Source organism: Equus caballus, chromosome 25 (assembly GCF_041296265.1).
Source record: "Equus caballus isolate H_3958 breed thoroughbred chromosome 25, TB-T2T, whole genome shotgun sequence".
NCBI classification, from domain to species: Eukaryota; Metazoa; Chordata; class Mammalia; order Perissodactyla; family Equidae; genus Equus; species Equus caballus.
In genome coordinates this window covers 39,009,114-39,030,222 of record NC_091708.1, presented here as the reverse complement: position 1 = coordinate 39,030,222, position 21,109 = coordinate 39,009,114, and the positions used below count along the sequence as shown (strand labels likewise).

General features: G+C 42.6%; 1 protein-coding gene across 6 annotated transcripts in view; it reads right to left on the bottom strand.

The window, feature by feature from the left end:
- The window catches only part of GARNL3 (GTPase activating Rap/RanGAP domain like 3), a 144,890-nt gene that overhangs the window by 87,560 nt on the left and 36,221 nt on the right, over positions 1 to 21,109 (bottom strand). The gene's annotated exons all lie outside the window — the stretch shown is intronic.

The following is a 21,109-nucleotide window of genomic DNA, read 5'->3' as shown; positions in this document are numbered from 1 at the left end:
AAAAGGAGATCAGGGCTTGGCACGTCAGTCCTAAAATTACTGACTCAAGGTTTAACTTATTTTCCCCTAAATCGTCTAGATTTCTCAGTTGCTACTTGGGAAAAATGACATGTCTTTTTTTTAACCTTTTAGATCTGCCCACAATTTGCAGCAAAAATCTGCCAACAATTTCCACATTCCAGATTCATTAGAACACACTTGCCCGGAGGGGCGCTCACCGCTGTAATTCAGGACTTACCAGGTAAAACAGATACACAACTTCTTAAGAAAGATAGTTCTCTCATATTTTCACTTGTGTTAAAAGATAGGAAGGTGTGAAAATGAAGAAATTTCAGGCAAAACCTACAGATTTTCCCAAAGCAAATTATTTGAAAAAGATTGATAAATTTTTTTCTATCATAAATATAAAAATAATGGCATCTAATATTTATTGAGTGCTTCTACATGCCAGGCACTCTTCTCACCTTAATACGTATTATCTCATTTAATTCTCATAGTAACAACACAACCTGTGTACTATTATTATTCTCATTTATGAATGAGGAAACTGAGGCAGAGAAAGGAAAAAGAACTAGTTAAGGTCACATAACTAGTACGCGGTAGACCTGGGATGTGAACACAGGCAGCCAGACTCCAGAAGCCCATTATCTTCACCTAACCACTACCCTACCTAACCATCTTCCGTGGAATATCTATGATCCAATTTTTATACTTAACCTTTATTTTGCAAAATAATTTCTAAAAACAAATACAAAGAAGATTTTTACATATGTTTAGCTATTTATGGTGTCTGATCGTTACACTGTTGGTAAACTGAAGATGAGCAGGAGAGGCTGTGTAGTAAAGAATTTAATCTTGCCCAGTGAGAGGTCTGGCCTCTGGCCCTGGCTCCTGGGAGGTGAGCTCGAAGCCCTGGGAATGTCCTCCATGAGTGTTTACTGGGGACTTTGAGCCACACGGGAGAGTGATGTGATTTGTGGCGGGGCTTCGGGTCGCATGGTATCCAGATCTACCTCTGGACGCCAAGACTCAGGTGAGCTCCCTGGTTGACAATGCTCCGCGTGTATTGGCACACACTGTTACCAGGAGGAGCTCCTGCTGTCCACGACCCCGCTGGGCGAGGACAACTGGAGGCTCTGCACGTGGAGCTCTCTCGGACTCAGTCCCGTGCGTCTGTTCCTTGGCTGATGTTAATCTGTATCCTTGCACGGTAAGAAACCATAAGTGAGCTTCAGAGCTTTCAGTAAGCTCTGTGAGTCCCCTTCTAGCAAATTATAGAAGCTGAGTGTGGCCTTGGGGACCCTGAAACTCTGCAGTTGGCGTCAGAAGTGACGGATCTTGCGTTTCCTAATTTTGTTTCCTAACCTTACAGAGGCCAATACTAAAGTACGAGAACAAGATGAATTTAGGTCTCCTAGGGTCACTGCCATGTTTATGGCAGAAGGATAGAGGAGTCAGCGTCAGTTTCTTGGCTTGTGAGATTTACTCACGGTTAAATAGAGGGAATAGCAAACAGTTTCCAAGTCAAGTGTCATTGGTATAGGCTGCCTCAAGGGCTCTGGAGAAGCATTCTGAGGTCACATCCAGGCTTGGCAAGAAAAGAGAGCTGCAATCAGTTAATAACGTCTGCCATGAGTATATAAAGAGAGACGGTGATGCACACACCCCTGAATCAGAGGTTGGTGGATAGAGTCCTCACTATGGCCAGGCTCATCCAGGACTCAAAGGCTTAGGGAAGGGCTGAGAGCCATTCACCGACCCAGTCATTCATTCGCACAACAAATATAAGTGAAATGTCTCACAGGTATACTCTACACACTGCCAGACGTAGGCAATAACGCCCTTTTCCCTTGCTGAGATAGAACAAGAAGCTTACTGCTTATCTTGCTTAAAGGTTCAAGAAGAAGAAAGGAAGAACATGTTTAATGATTTGATGGTTAGAAGGAAGGTAGCTCCCTCTGAACTTATGATCACGGAACCCACAGACACTGAACTCAGACCTCAGGCTAACATGTTTAACTCTCTCACCTTTACCATCTCCACCATCACCGTCTTCATCCAAGTCACTGTCCTCTCTCATTCGGATGACTGTAACCAGCTCCTAACCGGTCTGTACATTGACCCACCATTGCTTCTCTCCAACCCGCTCCTCACACTGCAGCCCCTGCGATTTCAAATCTCCAAATCTGATTGTCCCACAATCCCACCTCTATGCCAGCACCCCCATCCCTTCCCACTCGAGGATGCGCACACATGGTACTCCCTTGCCTGGAAGGCCGACCTCACCGCCTGCGAAAACGACTCCACTGTAAGTTCTTGGAGCACCTTCAGAGCTGTGATTTACATTTCTTTGCGTGATTACTTGATTCACGCCTGTCTCTCCTCACGCACTCCCTCTATGCCCCACGGAAGCTCCGCGAAGACGGTGACGCTGTTTTTCTCACCACTGCATCCCCAGAGCTAAGCACACTGCCTGACATAGTACAGATACTAAACCTCTATCAAACAAGGGAATGCGAATAGACAAACGCCAAATTCCTACGGAAGCGACCACAGGAACACAAAGGTGGGCTGCGGCCTGTGCCAGTTCTGGAAAGCAGAGAAGGTTCATTACTCACGCAAGACCCGGCAGGTCAGACTAAGCCCCCTGAGCTCAAGCTGGCAGGGCCTGCCTGAGGAGAGGGTGGGGGCTCAGGGCAGTAACAGTGGGAAGGCGACTGACCAGTCACACTGGAAAGCGATTCTCAGTGGCATCAGAATGCCAGCCCCACAGCTCCCCTGCCCTGACCCCACCTTTATGGCTGGCTTGGGCAGCTGGCTAATTAAAACAGAGGGTGCCACGGTGGCTGGTGCCTGATGAGGACTGGTATGCCAGCTAATGTGAAAGGAGACAGTGCCCCAGTGAACGAGGGCATGAAAAAAATAACGCTGCAGAAAAAAAAACCTTTTTAACACAGAGAACCTGTTTCTCTCAGTACTTCTCTTCCCGTTATTCCTCATAAACCTCTGATCTGGCCAGTTAAAACTACTGAAAACCTAAACTCTCCCCTTTGTTGGAAGATTTGATTCAGCAATGACACAGCGTCTACCAGAACCCATCTATGTGGCCGACACTGCACAACCTAGAACCTTTCTCTCCTCACTCTTCCCACATGGTACAGAGTTCTGGCTGCCACCACAATTGTTATTCCACAATCAAAGCAAGTCCTATTGGACAGGACTGTGACATGCTGGATTGTCACACTGTCACAATGTCACAGGACATTGATGCAACTCTGGTGACCAAGAGCAAACCAGTTTCTCAGGCTGAAACTCCTTCGGGTAGTTAAATACACGAAAATGGTGGAAATTCATGGAATTTAACATCCCGAGTAGAGGCTTTGGTCCAATCTCAGCCAAACTATAACTTATTCATTGAACACTAAACAGTGTTCAACGTATTAGATGCTTTATTTCTGAAAAAAAGTAATAACCAAGCAATAATATCCATTTGGATGATTTAACAAATTAATTTAAAAGAAAAAATAAAACCCAGGAAGCATAAAATGTTATTCATTAGTTACTGTAAATAAAAGTATTATTAGTTTAATATTACAGGCAATTAAATGAGAATATTTCCTAAATTAATACAATTACATAATTTTTCAAAACAAAGGGCTCTTTTTCTTTGTACTTAATTGCTTTGTTTCTTTGGGCTGGTGTCTGTTGCCATTCTAAATCAGTGCTAGGATTCCCTGTGATCTCTGTTTACCATGCAACGTATACTTGGCATTCAGGTATATAAATCACAGGAACCATATTTTAATCCAGAAAAAAAAAGCCTCAAAAAATCTATGTAGTAAAAATAATATTTCAGATTTACAGCCCTCCCCCTACCCCGCCCCCATTCTCCTCTCTTTAAAATGAGTGGTTACGAGTGTGGGTTTTGGTATTCGTCTGATCAGGTTCCAATCTCAGTTCCACACTTCTTAGCTGTGTGACCTTGGGCAAATCACCTAATTTTTCCTCTCCAAATTTTTGTTTCCTTATCTCTAAATGGGGGCAATGACTGTAGCCACTTCTAGGCTTGTGAAGAAGATTCAATAATATAAAACATGTAATGAGCCCAGAATAGTGCCTGGACATAGGAAGTGCTCAATAAATACATATTAGAATAATATAATAATAATAATAATAAGATGATTAATATAAAATGCTCTGATTATTATGACGATGATGATCAAACCATTTTAATACTGCATTTAAATTCTCAGAAGCTCTATTTAAACATTTGTCTATCTAGCAAGCACTGAGAACCTATTTTTCAGGGCCTGTACTAACTGCTGGACTTATAAAGACGAACGCAGCATCATCTCTGCCCTGGAGGAGCACAGAGCCTGGTGGGAGAGAGAGACACACATATGTAGACAGACAAATCACAACGCAACCCGGTTAAATGACACGACTACAGAAGCAAGGATGGGGTGCTGGGGGAGGTCAGAGGCTGGAGAGACCCACTCTGCCTGGGGGAGCTGGAGGTTTCATTGTTATGATGCAATTTATTCTGGAAGACGTACAGGACCTTTGAGAAATGATTTCCAACATAAGCAGATTTTTTAAAACTGCAAATACTGGTCAAGAAGACCCATTTGATGTATATATGCAAATTACAGACACACACATGCGACTGGCTTAGAAAATACTGCTCAGAAGGGATTAAAGAAAGTTTAAATGTTTCCATCAAAACAAGGGGGGTGGGAGATAAGGCTTAAATATGGGTAGAATGAGCCATCCCCTGACTGGTGAGCACTGCTCCTGGGCCCCATCTCCTGGTCACTCTCAGGTCCCTTCTACCATCTGCAGGGTGAGGCAAGGGGGTGGGGTGGAGGGTCCGGAGGAGATGTTCTCTTCCTCCTACTGTTTACCTCAATCCTATTCTGCCTGTGCCAAGGGACAGGGAAAAGATTTCGGGGTTGGGCAGCTGGAGTGCTAAGCACCAGGGTGCATGTCAGAACACCTAGGTTGGTTAGAAGATTCTCCAGCCAAGAGAATAAATGTTGGCTGAAGGAGAACCACCAAGCCCTCAGATCCTGGCTCAGTCTTCTTATCATCATCATTCCTGGCCACCATCCTGAGCAAACTAAACATTCATCATAATGATTTATCTGATGTCTTGAGCTCATGTCTTTCTGCTTTCTCAAATCTAATAACCTCACTTGACTTTACGGCTTTGCCATCCACTACTAAGGCCCAAACATGCTCTTACCCGCACTGGCATAGCTCTGTCATCACAGTACCTAGCTTATAACCCACGCTGGCTCTTTTTGGTACACATTCTAGATGGGGATCTGTAGTTAATCATGTCAATGCTGCACCCATCAACACACAGATCTTGTACCCCGCTGACTTCGCTTCATGCCCACCAAGTCAAGTCCCAGCTCTCAATCACCCCTGACCGAGTGAACTCTCACTCTTCCTCTTCTGTGCTCGAAGAAACAAAAGTTTCCATATGACCAAGCCTACTGCAAGCTCATGCTACTTGACCATGGCTAGCTCTTCACTCCCACTCCACAAGCCTTTGATCCATTCCTTTTTCACTTCCCATTACATCTCCCCCTTGTCCCTGACTTGTCAGTCACCAAGTCACCACTCCAGAAACATCCTTTCTTCTAAGAGATGACCTTTCCACCTATTTTACTGAGAAATGTGATGATGGGTACTGTTATCTAGCCCTCCGTCTCAAAATATATCTGTCTGGGTTTCCTCACTAAATACCATCTGACTAGCAGTCCCTGAGACTCAACTTGCCAGTAGAATACCTGCAAAGATTCAGCACAAAAGATGACAATTCATGAGTCTCAAGAAAGACTGACTGTCCATCCAATGGCCAAAACATTAGGATATTTTCTACTTACTGTATGGCCAATGGAGAAGAACTGAGAAACACATTTGGTCACTGACTTCATTGCCTGAAACAGCAAATTTGGGGTCATCACACCAGGTTGGAAGGTACATTATACTTCTCTCCACCATCTTATTTTGGCTAAGAGACATATGATCTATATGAAGAGTAACAATAAAACACTGAGAGTCATCTTTTTATTGCATGGGTACTGCATTTTTAGGTAACCCCGTCACACTAGCATCTCTTTTTAACTCCGAGAAAACATTAAGAAGTGGGGAAGGAGGGAGAGAAGGTCCATCTTAGAACAGCAGTCTTCATAAGCAAAGTGCCACAGGTAGGGAGAGAGACAGGAAGAGTCCTGGTCGCAGAGCACCCTGGGGAGTATAGTTTTGTCAATATGCCAAGCAGTTGGCCGTACCAAAGAGTGGCTGGAGGTGGGGAGAGAGTTAACCTTCATAATCTCCACCCTATTCTTTAATCTAGACAGATGGCATTTTCTTAAGCAAACATTAATACTCCTCTTCTAACCAGACTGCTGCCTGAAGCCCCCTCGGTCCATGGCATATATATAAACTCTGGAGCCACTGGCTCAGAGCAGCCAAAAGCCAGGCATGGGGAACATCCTATCTCACTCCAGCAGGGCTTTACAAGATAAACACCAACTAGACGCTGGAAGGCCGAGAGCTTTGCACAAGCGCCAACCATCCAGCTGCTTAGTTCAGAGCAGCCACAGTACCTAAAAGGACAACGAGAGCTGGGGGCCAGTTACACATTCTGTCTGTTGAAAAACAAGGTCTGAATAGCTCTTTGTTTTTGTTTGAAGATTTCGTAAAAAGAAAAAATAAAAGCCAACATGGGAGCTATGACAAAAATGCTGCATATGATCCTGAACACTAAAAAAGGAAGCACACCATTTTTTACTGTGAAACCAAAACAAAATTTTAGAAAAGCAGTTGTTGTCCTCAATAAGACATGATCTTTGCAACAAGGTAAAAGCTTGTAGAAGTGGGTGCGATAAAAAAAAAAGACGATGATGACCAAAAAATGCAAATGTAGGATTAAAACCCCCATTGGAGGAGGAAAGCAAAACGTTCATTGTAGAAAGCAGAAACAGTAATATGTTCAACATTTGAGATCCTTTTTCAGAATGAAAAGGAACAAAATAAAATGAAAATAATGAGAAAGAAAGATAATTATGGAGGACAGAGGAAAAGATCTTCCTTACTGTTTGAAGGGGGAAATAATGAGCAATAATCAAAGATATAGCAGAAGATAGTCATCCCTGACATAAGACCTGGGTCTACGAATCACAGAGAGGCAATGTTTTAGACAAAATTAACAAAAAGAAAAATACGCAGAGAAATTATAGGAAACATTTTTTAAATAAAAGAAGATCTGAGAAAAATCCAGGCAGGAAAAGGTACCAAGAAAGAAAATAAACTGCCTTGGACTTCCCTTCAGAACACTAAAGAGCAGAAGACAGCTGTCCTGGGTTGAACAGTGTTCCCCCAAATTTATGTCCATGTGGAACCTCAGAATGTGCCTTTATTTGCAAAGAGGGTCTTTGTAGCTATAATTAATTAATTGAGTTAAGATAAGGTCATACTGGATTAGGGTGGGACCTAAGTCCCATGGCCCAAGTGTTTTTCTAAGAGCAAAGAGGGAGGTACAGGTACACAGACCCGGGGAGGAGGCCACACCACGCAGAAGCAGAGACTGGAGTGAGGCAGCTACAAACCAAAGGACGTCAGGGGCTGCTGGCAACCCCAGAGGCTGGAAGAGGCAAGACTCGTTTTCTTGTTTTTTCCAGAGCCTTCAGAGAGGGAGCATGGCCTGGCCAGCATCTTGATTTTGGACTTCTCGCCTCCAGAACTATGAGAGAATAAATCTCTGTTGTTTGAAGCCACTCAGTTTGTGGTGATTTGTTACGACAGGCCTGGGAAATTAATACAACAAAAGATCAAAATTTGTGAAGTTTTAAGAGAAAAAGGTGATGACTCAGAAATTGTAAAACCAGCCTAGTTGCTCCTGTGGAAGGCATAACTCGAGACATTCTCAGATATGTAATGATTGAGAAAAGATAGCCCTCATGTACCGCCTAAAAGACTTACCTGGAACTCCAGGACAAGCATGCCTGCAACCATGATATTTACTATTGCTCTGGAATCACAGCCAATGCCTGGCCAATGCAATTAGACATAAAGAAGAAATAAGAGATTTGGGTGGGAGGAAATAAAGTTGGTGGAAGAGTACCTGTGCCTTCAAAAAGACTATATTTTGTTTTTAAGTAATGAAGCACAATAAAATACATAAACCCATTCTGCATAGAACTTTAGTTACTAAAGGGACATACACTAAATCTTAATAGTGATTGTTCTTAAGTGGTAGGATTACAGATGAAATTAATTTTCCTGTGCTTTTCAGTCTATTTTAAATTTTCTATAATGAGCATGTATTCCTTTTATAATCAGAAAAGTATACTTAAAAGTATATTGGCACACACATGTGCATACACACACAAAGACTGGGAAGAAATATAAAGAATTTAAGAAGAGAAAAAAGAATTTATCAGACACTGGAGTTTTAGCAAAATTGATCTTCTAGCTAATACATGGAAATCTGGCAGTGAGCTAAGTGCCATTGCGGAGACAATAAAAAGAGAACCATGAGCTGTGCCTACTAGAAAAGGTAAGAAATGCCCACAAATAATTAGACTGTAAAATATGACAGGTGCCATAGAGAAATGCAAAGAATTGTACAGTTCTGAAGAGTGAAAGATGATTTTCCCCTGGGGGAATCAGGTGAAGATGCATGGAAAACAGACATGGCAGAGGCATATTTCAAGGAGGCATTCTAGAAGGACGGAGGGGCATAGAGAGGCCCCAGAGGTCTGGATAAAGGCCTATTTGGCTGGATCATGGGCCACGTGAGCGAAGTTTCCAAAGATAGATTGGAGCGAGACTATGGAAAAGCCTTAAATGTCAAGCTAAAGAGGACCTGCTTTATTCCATAAGCAAAAGAGAGAGGTTGAGGCCTTTTGTTGTTGTTTTGCTGTCGTTGTTACTTGTTTATTTGTTTGTTTGAAAGCATAAAGATGCTGCCGACACAGCGGAACATTCCTTTACAGCATTAAGGAAATCAAAGACCCCAGCCTCAAGTTAACCACAGCTGACAAACTGGATGTAATCTTTTCAAAACTTGCTGAATGGAATCTTTGAGAAGTCAGGGAGAGCAAGAGAAAGTGCCAGAAGCTCAAAGAAGAGGAAATGACACAAATGTCAGACGAAAAAGGCAGTACATAGAAATAAACATTCCTGTTCTTTTCCGATTCCTGTCTCCTCAAGAGATCAGAGGAGAGACACATGAGGAATTAAAAGTCACTTTCATAATGGAAGCTTGGGGAAAAAATGCATACTATTCAGTCCACTCCAAACATACCAAACCAGAGCTTGAATTGTAAACAAACCCCTCGAGTGATTTTTAGGCACAATAAAGTTTGAGGGGCACTGGAGCCACCTATGACAACGGCAAGATCATGGAACTTTTTAGTAAACGTGACTCACTGTGGATAAGCTCTCTAACTCACTAGTTGTGTGACCTTGGACAAGTTAATTAACCTCTTTGAACTTTAGTTACCTCATCTGTAAAATGGGGGTAATAACAGTATCTATACCTTATTAGGTAGTTGTGAAATTTAAATAGTACATATGCATATATACATGTTTCCCTGCATACATATACATATATATGTATATACCTCTCTGTCTATTACTCAAAAGGCCATCTGGCACTATATGTGCACATCCATGTGAATAAAGGGCAACTTAGCCATGAAATCTGCATAGAACATATAGCCAACAGGATTTGGTAAGAGATTGGATATGGGCTATCAGTGATTTCCTGGTTTCCGGAATGACAACGGAAAGGAAGGTAGCGCCACTCACCCAGTGGCTTGGGGTGGGGGAAGAGGGAAGACAGCGAGTTCGGTTTGGAGCATGTTTAGGTTCTGTTGCCGACAGGCCCTCCCATGGAGATGTCCAGTGGGCGTTTGGGCAGATGGTTCTACATGCTGTGGACAGAGACCTGGGCTGAAGATATGGATCTTCGAGTCCCCAGTCTAAAGGCAGTAACTGAAGCCATGGGGGTAGGAAAGAGCACCAAGAACAAGCACGTGGAGTGAGAAGAGCACCTGAGACAGAAGCCCGAGGAGCATGAAAATCTAAGGGCCAAGCTGAAGAGAAGGAATCTGTAAAGCAGCCGAGAGGGTGAAGCAGGGAGGCAGGAGGAAAATACGCGAGTGGAGGCCCAGAGGCCAGGGCTGGAGAAAGTGTTCCCAGGGCTCGTGTGCAGCCTGGTCCCGTAAGATAAAGATCAGAAGCGTCAAAGGGATTCGGCAGGAAGGAGATCTTTGGTGACCTTGGCAAGAACAGGCTCAGTGAAGAACAAGAAGGGGAAGCATCCAAAGGCGGAATTCAGAAGGGAAATTGTGGAACCATCTCAGGGATCAAAATGAGAATTCAGAGCGGCTGAAATGCACTCCCTGAGTAATTAAAAAGTCTTCACATCTATTAAGCAAACGCGGTTTGAGATTATATTTTAAAAGACTGTGACACAGTGATAACTGCTTAGACCGATTGAAAAGCTGAGGCCAGAAAGCATACAATCCTTTTCTTACACATAAAGGAACCCAAAGTAACAACTTTAATTAAATGGATAGAATAGTTCAATATAAAAATAAGAATATTAGCTGTGGCTCGACAGTAACAGTGGGAGCGTGAGACCGGGAGCCCTTTGTGGAAGTCAGGCAGGGCAGGCTACACTGGATTTGGGGGCATGGTGTTCCCTCAATTCAACTAGTGGGGAAAAAACGGGAAGGAAGTTTTCAAATCCACAGATGTCGCCCTCTCTCTTACACAGAGGGTGAGAGGCTGCTCCACTCCATGGGACGGATGTGTGCCCTAGGGAAACGGGGCAGACCTGAGACAGGAGAAAGCTGGAAGACAGGGATCTCAGATCTCAGCTTAGGGGCGCTGACAGAGACCTGAACAAAGCCTCAAACGCTCTTGGTCCTACAGCCCCAGGGAAATTCGTCCCAAGTTGCCTGCCAGGGGAGTTAGACTTTATTCTGGGAGCATAAAAAGAGCTCCGAATGTTCAGAGCCCACATGGTGAAAGGTTGGCAAAAAGATAAAATTCCTTTTCAATTTAATAGCAGTGAAAGAAGTAAAAGAGTGGTTTCCAAATTCATGTGTGTGTGTGTGTGTGTGTGTGTGTGTTCGCGGCTGTCAGATACTACTGCTCTGATGGTAGACCTGCATAAATTCAGAAGGAAACACAGGTTCTTAAAAAGCAACTTCCAGAAAACTGACTATATTTCTTATTCATCACAGCAGTATACAAAAGTATATAAGACTATATATTTTGATCAAGTTTAAAAATTATTTTTGCTACAACTGATGACCCAGGATGTGGGGCCTGATCTTACCCAGAGTTGAGGTGGGCACGCGACAGAAGCTGGGGTGGGCAGAGACCACCTCATACAAGTAAGATGTGAGAGGCAAAGGGTATTATCAAGCAGGCACCAATGAAGACTGTGGGTTTGAGACACACAGAATTTGGCCTCCTGAATATACAAGAAACCACAATCAAGGCAAAAAACCTCGATTTCCTGAAGAATTAACCAAGCAAACAATATGTTAACAGTTTGCATCTCTGGTTAAATATATTTAAAAAGCTATTACACATTGGTCAAAATTTGAGAGTAGTTCTATGCTACCCCAGGGTACCACCTTCCCACCCGTTGAAGACACTGGAGTCACTAAACAGAGACCCCAGGACGCCAGCAGAAGGTGTAGGAGCCAGAGATTGTGACCTGAGCTGAGGTGGCTGCAGCTGCAGAGGGGACCATCCCGAGGAGGAAACAGGTGGCAGCCCAGGAATGGGAGATTGTGCGGCCCTGGGAAGAGGATGAACCACCCAGGATGCCCACAAGGCCAGGAGTGGAGCGCCTACAGTTCTGGTTTTGAAATTAGAAAGCACGCTGGTGCCAAATATCATTGAGGCGGCTGTTCCCAGGGTTGATTTTCCCTGGGAAAATTTGGAGGATTTGTCTGGTATTCTTATCACAGTATGTGTTTAGCTGGTGGATTTGGTACAATTTTGCCAACCATCCAAACCATTAACACAGAGCTCAGGGTTCACGATGGGCACCAAATGGATGGTCAGGCGGCGCTAATTCTCCCCAAGTGCTGTTGATCCTAAGAAAACAGGTCATAAAATCACATTATATCAAAAAGTAGGGTGGGGAAAAGACAAGGTTCAAACCATTCTATAAACAAGACGACCACCACAGGGGACGGAGGACCCGCTGTTAAGGGCTGGATACAGAAATACTTTTTTTGTTTAAGCTCTATGTTATTTTTTCAAAAAATATTTAAAGCAGCTTACTGAAACACATCTTGCTTAAAGGATAAAATTAGATGTAGAGCAAACTCAGAACAAGGGAAAATTAGGTGTGGGTAAATAACTGAGAGCAGAGAATAAGAATAGGCTGTATGTTATAAAGTCCTTTAAGGCTGGGAGAGGCAAGCCATAAATAGGCTTCTGAGCTTCCCAGAGGCCAAGGGAAAGAGGAAAATACCCAGTCATTTATAGGATTCCCACTGCCTATAAGGTTAATGACAAAGCAGCTTCTCAGGAGAAACAGAGAACTTTTTGTCCTGAGAAAAACCTTTCCTATAGGTCCTCTTAAAGGAGACACTTTGTGACAGACTGAGAAAAATCCTCAAGAGCATCTTGCAAGAGACACACTATCCAGATCCATATGGCTCTCTTCCACTCCGTCCATCAGTGCAAGTTAAAGGCACAATGCCAAGGCCCAGCTCAAGGGGAGCAAGTTTAAGAGGGGCCAAGAGAGGCAGGCCAAGTGTTTCTAGCCATCTTATGGTTGGGTTCGGTCCAGCAATTAAATTTAAACCATTTACGGCATGGACATCTCTTTGGATAATTCTTTATGAACATTCTTCTTACAACCAAGTTTTTCTCAAGACTGCACAGAAGAGAGTTTGAAATTCTATGTTTGAGCTAAAACCTAAAGCAGAGCTACTCCGTGCTGGTGATTAACAGTGCAGGCGTCTGCTCCAACCATCAGCCTAATTTCTTCAGAAAACAGTCTACAAGCAGCAGGGCTATGAGAGTCTGGGCTCGTGGACTAAGAGACCAAGCGCAGGGGCTCCCGGAGTGACACAGACGTGGGTCTAAATGTCACCTCTACACTCACCAGCTGTGGGACCTCTCTGAGATCATCAGTTAAAGGGGAATCCATTCAGTATCGACGTCTTCTGAGCACCCACAGTGTGTGGCACGAGCAAATAACATCCACTGCCCATGGTTGTTTGTGGGCATTAAAGATGTAAATGAACCGAAAGTATTTAGCTCAGTGATCAGTACCTAGTAAGCATTCAATAAATGTTAAAACTCATAGTAATAATAACAAAATAATAACCATAAGAAAAGATTTCTGGTCCCATTCTAGTGCATAAATAATTATATGATTAAGATCTCGAAGTTCTACATCACCAAAAATGGTTGCAAAAATTGTATCCTGGACTAGGTTCAAAGTCAGCATCATCAATCACCCACAAAGGCGTCAAAAATATCAAAAAGCGCACTCATGGTTTTAAACCACGTTAACTTACTGGCAAAGGCTTCAAGATAAATGTTGTGCTTTGAGGAACCCACGTGAGTCAACCTGCTATAAAAGACTTAGATACAAGACAGTGAAATATTAGAGAACATCTGCCAAAATTATGGCTTTCGTTGTAGAATGCTGAAGTCTTGATGTTTTGATGTTCCTGAGGGAAATATACTGGTACCTTCAGTAATCTCTAAATTCGGTCATACTACTTAGACTCTCCTTTCTCCCAGAAGATGCCTCTGAAAACAAAAAGCTTACTCAACCCTGAAGAGAGAGCAAAACAGCGCTGTGTTCGGGATGCTGGACAGGCAGCTAAGTCAGTCATTAACCCAGACTCGTCTTTCTGCACAGCAGTCCCACAGGCATAATTCAAATTCGTGCCTGAGCAAAAATGCAAATTACTCCACATCAGACTTCAAGAGTCCTCAAACAGTCAAAACCTCAAATGCTAAAATCTGCAGATGCCAAGCAAGTTGATCATAAACTGTTCTTTTGATAGTAATTAGGTAGTACAGCCAGACATCCTTTGAAGCCACCATGAGTTCCTAGCAACAAAACCATGCGATCCTCCAAGAGAAGCTTTTATATGTTTCTTTCCTACACAGCAGGGGAACATCCAGCTCACCCAAATGCAGGCTCAGGTCACTAAGGCACAAGTTTAAAAAGGAATGGACAGTACTCTATGCTGTTTTATCCTGACTTGAAATTACCTGCAGATTGTGACTTCCCCAGAAGTCTCGAGATGTGGGGTTATATGAGAACCAGCAGCCGGGGTGGGCAGGGGAGAGGTCTATATTGTGCCCATACCATTTATCCTTCATAACACATCAGTTTCCTATCCATTGAGTCAAAGGCCAAGAAAAGATCGATAAAAGCTACAAACAATCTCATGCTTTTCCTGACAGCTTTCGATATAAAGTGATGAAGAATGGTCAATGGTGTAATAGCTTGCCTTGATTTGAATGCTGCCATGAGAGCCCAGACTTTGAATTCATCAAGAAGAAAAATGGCATGTATTTTAGATGGAATGCAGTACAAGCTAATGAGTCCCACTCTATGGCAGGGACGGGGGGGGGGGGGGGGGGCGGTCAAAGAGGCTTGTTTTCCCTTTCCTTATTTTTGATAGGTTAGGCTACTCTCTAATTTCAACCAAATGGAACTATTCATTCATTCAATCAATGTTTACTAAGTGACGAATGCTAAGCATTGCGCTTGGTACTGAGGATACAGTGGTAAATGAAGAGCCATGATCTATATGGAAGTAAAAAAAGTGCCAGGGATGATGATCCACTGGCAGAGGAAAAAATTCCCACCAGGTGCTTTTAGTTTGAGCTTTTAAATCATCGACTACATGAGGGAATGTTAGAGACACATCTGGGGGGGTTTCCGCCCAGCTCATGCTCTTTCAAACTGACTTTTGTCTACATCGCGCTCACAGATAATCTGCCCTATCCACAAACTCTGCTGAGGCGACAGGTCTAGGAGGCCAGATTTACACATCACCCTGCCACCCTGAACACAACTGTAGAACCAGGGATAGACGTCTGAACCAGAGGAACAAATCTATAACGTTCTGTTTGCAAATGGACATTAGGGCTCAAGAATGAACAGACTGTGATGGGCAATGGAGCTGTAAGGCCGGGGGGTTTGGGGGGCTGGAAATCAATTCAGTAATAAAAATCATTTAATGAGAACTCAGTATGTGACAGGGCCTAGAAATACAGCAATAAACAAGACAGACGTGGTTCCCATCCTCCCCCCGAGTGGATGAGCGAGTCGTAAGAAATAAATGAAATAAATACAGATTGTGATAAACGCTATGAAGAAAATGAACAGGATGCTGAGTTAGAGAACAGCACAGAGAGGGGGACTACTTTAGAATGGGGTCAGGGGAGGCTTCTCTGAGAAGGCGGCATTTCAGCTGAGACCAGCCATGAGAAGTGCTGGGGAAGCCTATTCCAGGGAGAAGGAATAGTAAGTGCAAAGGCCCTGGGACAGAAAAGAACTCAGTGTGTTCCAGAGACCAAAGTAAGGCCAGATGTCTGAAGCATGGTGCGTGAGTGGCATGAGAGAAGGTGGAAGAGGAAGGCAGAACAGGGATCATGCAGGTTCTCGTGAGGCTCTGTAAAGGGTCTGGACTTGGAGTGCGATGGGCCACCATGAAAGGTTTTAAGCAAGAAAAGACACTGTGTTGTCAACATTTTAAAACATCACTCTGCCATAAGGACAGAAATACAGACTAATGATATGGAAGAGAAAGCCCAGAAATTAACCCTTGCATATATGGTCAATTGATTTTCAACAAGGGTCCCAAGACCATTCAATGGGGGAAGGGACAGTCTTTTCAACATATGGTGCCGGGAAAGCTGGATATCCACACACAAAACAATGAAGTTGAACCCCTACCTATATCATATACAAAAATTAATTCAAAATGGGTCAAAGACACAAACGTAAAATCTACAACTATAAAACTCTTAGAAGAAAACACAGCGGGAAATCTTCATGATACTGGGTTTGGCAATTATTTCTTGGATATAACACCAAAAGTACAGGCAGCAAAAGAAAAAATAAATAAATTGGACTTCATGAAGATTAACAACTTTTGTGCATCCAAGGACATTGTCAACAGAGTAAAATAACTCACATAATAGGAGAAAATATTTCCAAATCACATATCTGATAAGGGATTAATATCCAGACTATATTACTAATTCCTACAACTCAGTAACAACAAAAAAGACAACCTGATTAAAAAAGGGACAAAGGACCTGAATACCATTTCTCCAAAGAAGATATACAAATGGCCAATAAGCACATGAAAAGATGTTCAGCATCATCAATCATTAGTGAAAGGCATATCAAAACAACAAGGCACCACTTCACAAACATTAGGATGGCTATAACAAAATAAAAGGAGAGGGCCGGCTGGGTGGCGCAGCGGTTAAGTTCGCTCCTTCAGCTTCGGCAGCCAGGGGTTCACCAGTTTGGATCCTGGGTGTGGACATGGCACCACTTGGCAAGCCATGCTGAGGTAGGCGTCCCACATATAAAGTAGAGGAAGATGGGCATGGATGTTAGCTCAGGGCCAGTCTTCCTCAGCAAAAAGAGGAGGATTGGCGGCAGGTGTTAGCTCAGGGCTAATCTTCCTCAATAAATAAATAAATGAAAATATAAGGAAAATAACAAGTGTTGGCGAGAATTTGAAAAAACTGGAACCCTTGTGCTTTGCTGGTGGAAATGTAAAGTGTGCAGCCACTGTGGCAACAAGTTTGGGAGTTCCTTAAAAGTTAAAAATAGAATTACCATATGATCCAGTCATTCCATTCCTAGTGAATATACCCCAAAGAATTGAAAGCAGGGACTTGAACACATACATGGATACCAATGTTCAGAGCAACATTACTCACAATGGCTAAAAAGTGGAAACAACCCAAGCATACATTGACAGATGAACAGATAAAAAAAATGTGGTGTATACACACGATGGAATATTATTCAGCCATAAAAAGTAATGAAATTCTGATACATACTATAACATGGATGAACTTGAAAATATTATGCTAAGTGAAACAAACCAGACACAAAAGGGCAAATATTGTATAATTCCACTTATATGAGATCCCTAGAATAGGCAAATTCTTAGGGACAGGAAACAGAATAGAGGTTCCCAGGGGCTGGGAGTGGTGGGGAATGTGGAGTTATTGTTTAATGGGTACAGTTTCTGTTTGGGATGATGAACGATGTCCTGCAAGTGGATAATGGTGATGGTTGCATAACACTGTGAATGTACTTAATGCCCCTGAATTGTACACTTCAAAATGGTAAATATTAAGTTGTGTATATTTTACCACCATAAAAAAAAGTATTAAAAAACCACCACTGGGGCTAGCCCCGTGGCCGAGTGGTTAAGTTCGCGCGTTCCGCTGCAGGCGGCCCAGTTTTTCGTTGGTTCGGATCCTGGGCACGGACATGGCACTGCTCGTCAAGCCACGCCGAGGCAGCGTGCCACATGCCACAACTGGAAGGACCCACAACAAAGAATATACAGCTATGTACTGGGGGGCTTTGGGGAGAAAAAGGAAAAAAAATACAAAAAAATAAAAACCACCACTGCTGGGAAAAACGGACCTGGAGAGAGGCAACTGTGCAATCAGGGGAAGCTGGTCTGCAGAGAGGAGAATGGTACAGACGTGCTGAGAAATCATAGGGACCAGAGAGAAACGGAGAAAATAGCTGCCTGATGGCTGCCAGTCACATGAGGCCCACCTGTGCTTCCTGCACTTCATTTCTGTGAGACTCACCCACGTCCTTTCAGTGAATCAATTCATGCTTGAGCTGGACTGAGCAGATCTCTGTTCCGGGCAATGAAACGATCCCTGATTAAGGCAGGGAACACAGCTGGGATCCAGTTACAAAGCAGCCTGGAGACTAAAAGTTTGGGCAGTTGGTTTCTAAAGCTGGACTCCAGCTCCATGAGAGCAGGGTTTCTGTCCTCCCCCGTCAGTGCCCAGCACAGTGCTGGACACATGGTGGGAGGCCTTCCACACACAGCTAGCGAACGAGGGCTTAGAAATTCTCCCATGAGGCTGCACAGGTCTGAGCTTCCACGTTCTCACTCACCAGGTTTATGCCCGATTTACTAGGGAACTAAGCCCCTGAATCGGCCCTCATTACTGATCTGAACGGCCAACCTTAGTTCTCCCAAGGACTTCCACCTGACCTCTTCAAGGTCAGGGGAAGTTTATGCTAAAACTTCAATTTTACAGAATCCTGGCTACCCGTCTACAAAGGTGGAGGCCCAGGATGCCCAAGATTTATTGGGCTCCCAATGACATTCTTCAAACCAGGTGTAAGAAAGGTAAGTGACTTTCTCAGAAACACACAACACATAAAATGGTTTTTAATTTAATAATATCCTGTTGTTCATAAGTGAGAGAAAACGTGTCCTTCCTTAAAACACGGGAGTCAGAATTCAAGAGATCCTTAAATAGCAAAGATCGAACTTTGCTTGTTTCATTTTTCTCAACCATTCCAACCACCAGCGCATGTCATTTCTAACATGGGAAAACTAGAAACAACCTAATTTCACAAAAGGAGGGAACGTGTTACACAGGTAACTGTTTATCACGATGTTGGGTTACCACGCACCATTTAAAATGGTAACTCGAAGACCATACAAGAAGAAGAAGACATTTACAAAACACAGTTAAACAAAAAAAAGAGGAATGCAAAATTATATATAAAATTTGACTACAACCATGTAGAAATGAGGTTTGTATCTATAAAAATGGAAGGTACCAAAAGGAGATTAAAAACAGTTGTTGCAAGGCAGGGAAATTCTACATGGAATTTTAAAACATATTTAAATTTTACTTTATGATATTTTAAAGAGTCAATTAGAAACACACACACACACAAAATCACAGGTCCAGAGTGAAAATTTGAACAAACAGGTGGAAAGACTTTTGCTCACTGAGCCGCCTCAGCAGCCGGGATAACTGATGATGGCCCGGGATTCTCTAAGGCAGCGTTTCTTCAAGCGGTCCTGGGAGCAGCAGCAGCAACGTGATCTGGGAACTTGTTAGAAAGGCACATTCTGGGTTAACCTTAGACCTACTGAATTTGAAACTCTGGGGGCGGGGCCCAGCGATCTGTTTTAACAAACTCTCCAAGTGATTCTGATGCTTGCTCAAGTGCGAAACCACTGCTCTCATACCTTCCCTGTCTGACATTCTGTGATTTGCACACGTCTATAAAGAGTTCACCTTTCATAGCTATATTGTCTCCCCCAAACATTGCTCTCACTGTTTATAAAAGCCCCATACTACTTACTGGATCTGCTACTTCCTTCAAAATGGTAAATTTTGGTCAGATCAGGTTCGAAGTCTTCACCCGAGAGTCAAGGTTCTACTTTTGCTACCAAATTTCATCTTTACTACTACAGCTAGTTAACATGGACCATGCTTGTGTGAACCATCTCATTTAATCCTCCTAACAACCCTATAAGGTAGATAATATTAATATCCCCACTTCATGGATGAGAAAACTGAGGCCAAAAGAAGTCCAAGATCATACAACTAATACATGATGAAACAAGAATGACCTCAGAGCACAAGCTCTGAAACAGTACTGAGGTTCAGAGAAGTTCACGGAGGTAATAAGCGATGGAGTGGTATGTGAACCCAGGCCTGCCTGATTCCAAAATCTCCTTGTTTTGTAACCACTAAGCTCTGCTGCTTTACACTCTCTGTTTGGCAGGACCATTTGCTCACTGCCCCTTGGATGCATCACTGCCAAGAATCATACTGTTTGCAAATATCTACTGGCTATCTTCTTTGTCTCCAACCCACATCCTACGGCCTCCACAAGGCCTTCCAGGCTGCTTCCCCAAGATCCCTGGCTAGAATGGGTCTCTCCCTCCCTTCTCTCAACCCCCACCGTGCCCTATCTGTATACCTCTCATGATATTTACCAGTTCCCACCCTGAACCATAGTCACGCACATGCTCCTTCAGGAGAGGTGGTGGTCTCAGTTGGCATGGTGTCACTAGTGACTGACACTGAACAGACACTGATTGAGTCAGTCAATGTGTCTTTTAGGTGACTAAATTCATTCTTTAAACATTTTATGTATCTTATCTGTCCAGCCGGAGGATGGTAAGCTCCTTAAGAACAAGGACCAAATCTTCTACTTATTTCATATTTTCAAGATTATTCAGCCCTGGGCCAGGTACACGGTCAAGCCTGTAATATATGCTTAAATTCAAGTAGAGTGCTGCTGATATACAACTCTGGTAGAAATTTTTCTACTGCTTAAACCCCAGAAGAATGCAGCTTATATTCATGGGAGATAATTGGGTACTATACAAATGGATCCAATCAACTCATTTTTTGTAAATAGATAGAAATAAATTTAATGTCTTTAATAGTGTTAAACAATAATTAAGAGAACTTTATGAGCACATTTTCCTGAAAATTTGTTCAAATTTCCATGCAATTGGAGGGGAAAAAAATCACAATTCTGTCTTTTAAAAAATTGAGGCTATTATACGCCTTCATTATGCCTCTTTTAAAATGAAAGCATACTATTTTTAAAAATCGTAACACAAACCCCAGAGTCTCTCATTAAGGAAAATGTGGATATTTTCATTCCAGATATCTATCGTCTATTACAGTCATTTATCTAGTCCAACAAATATACTTCTAACAGGAAAAAAAAGATCTCATAAATATTCTAACTCCTTTCACATTCCCAGAGAGCAAAGGTACAGAAAATCAGCATAGGTATTTCAATAATATTTCAACCTCAAAAACTAGATTTATAAACTTTTAGGAACAAGATAATATAAAAACCAAATGCTACCTTTGTTAATTCATAAGTCATTTTATTTAATTACATATACCATTAACAGAAAAAAATATTAAGCCACAACATATTTTTAACAAACTGAAAGACACAGATCAAAAGTATGTAACAATAAAAACAAATAAAGATGATCAAATTATTATAGCATTTCAATAGTCATTT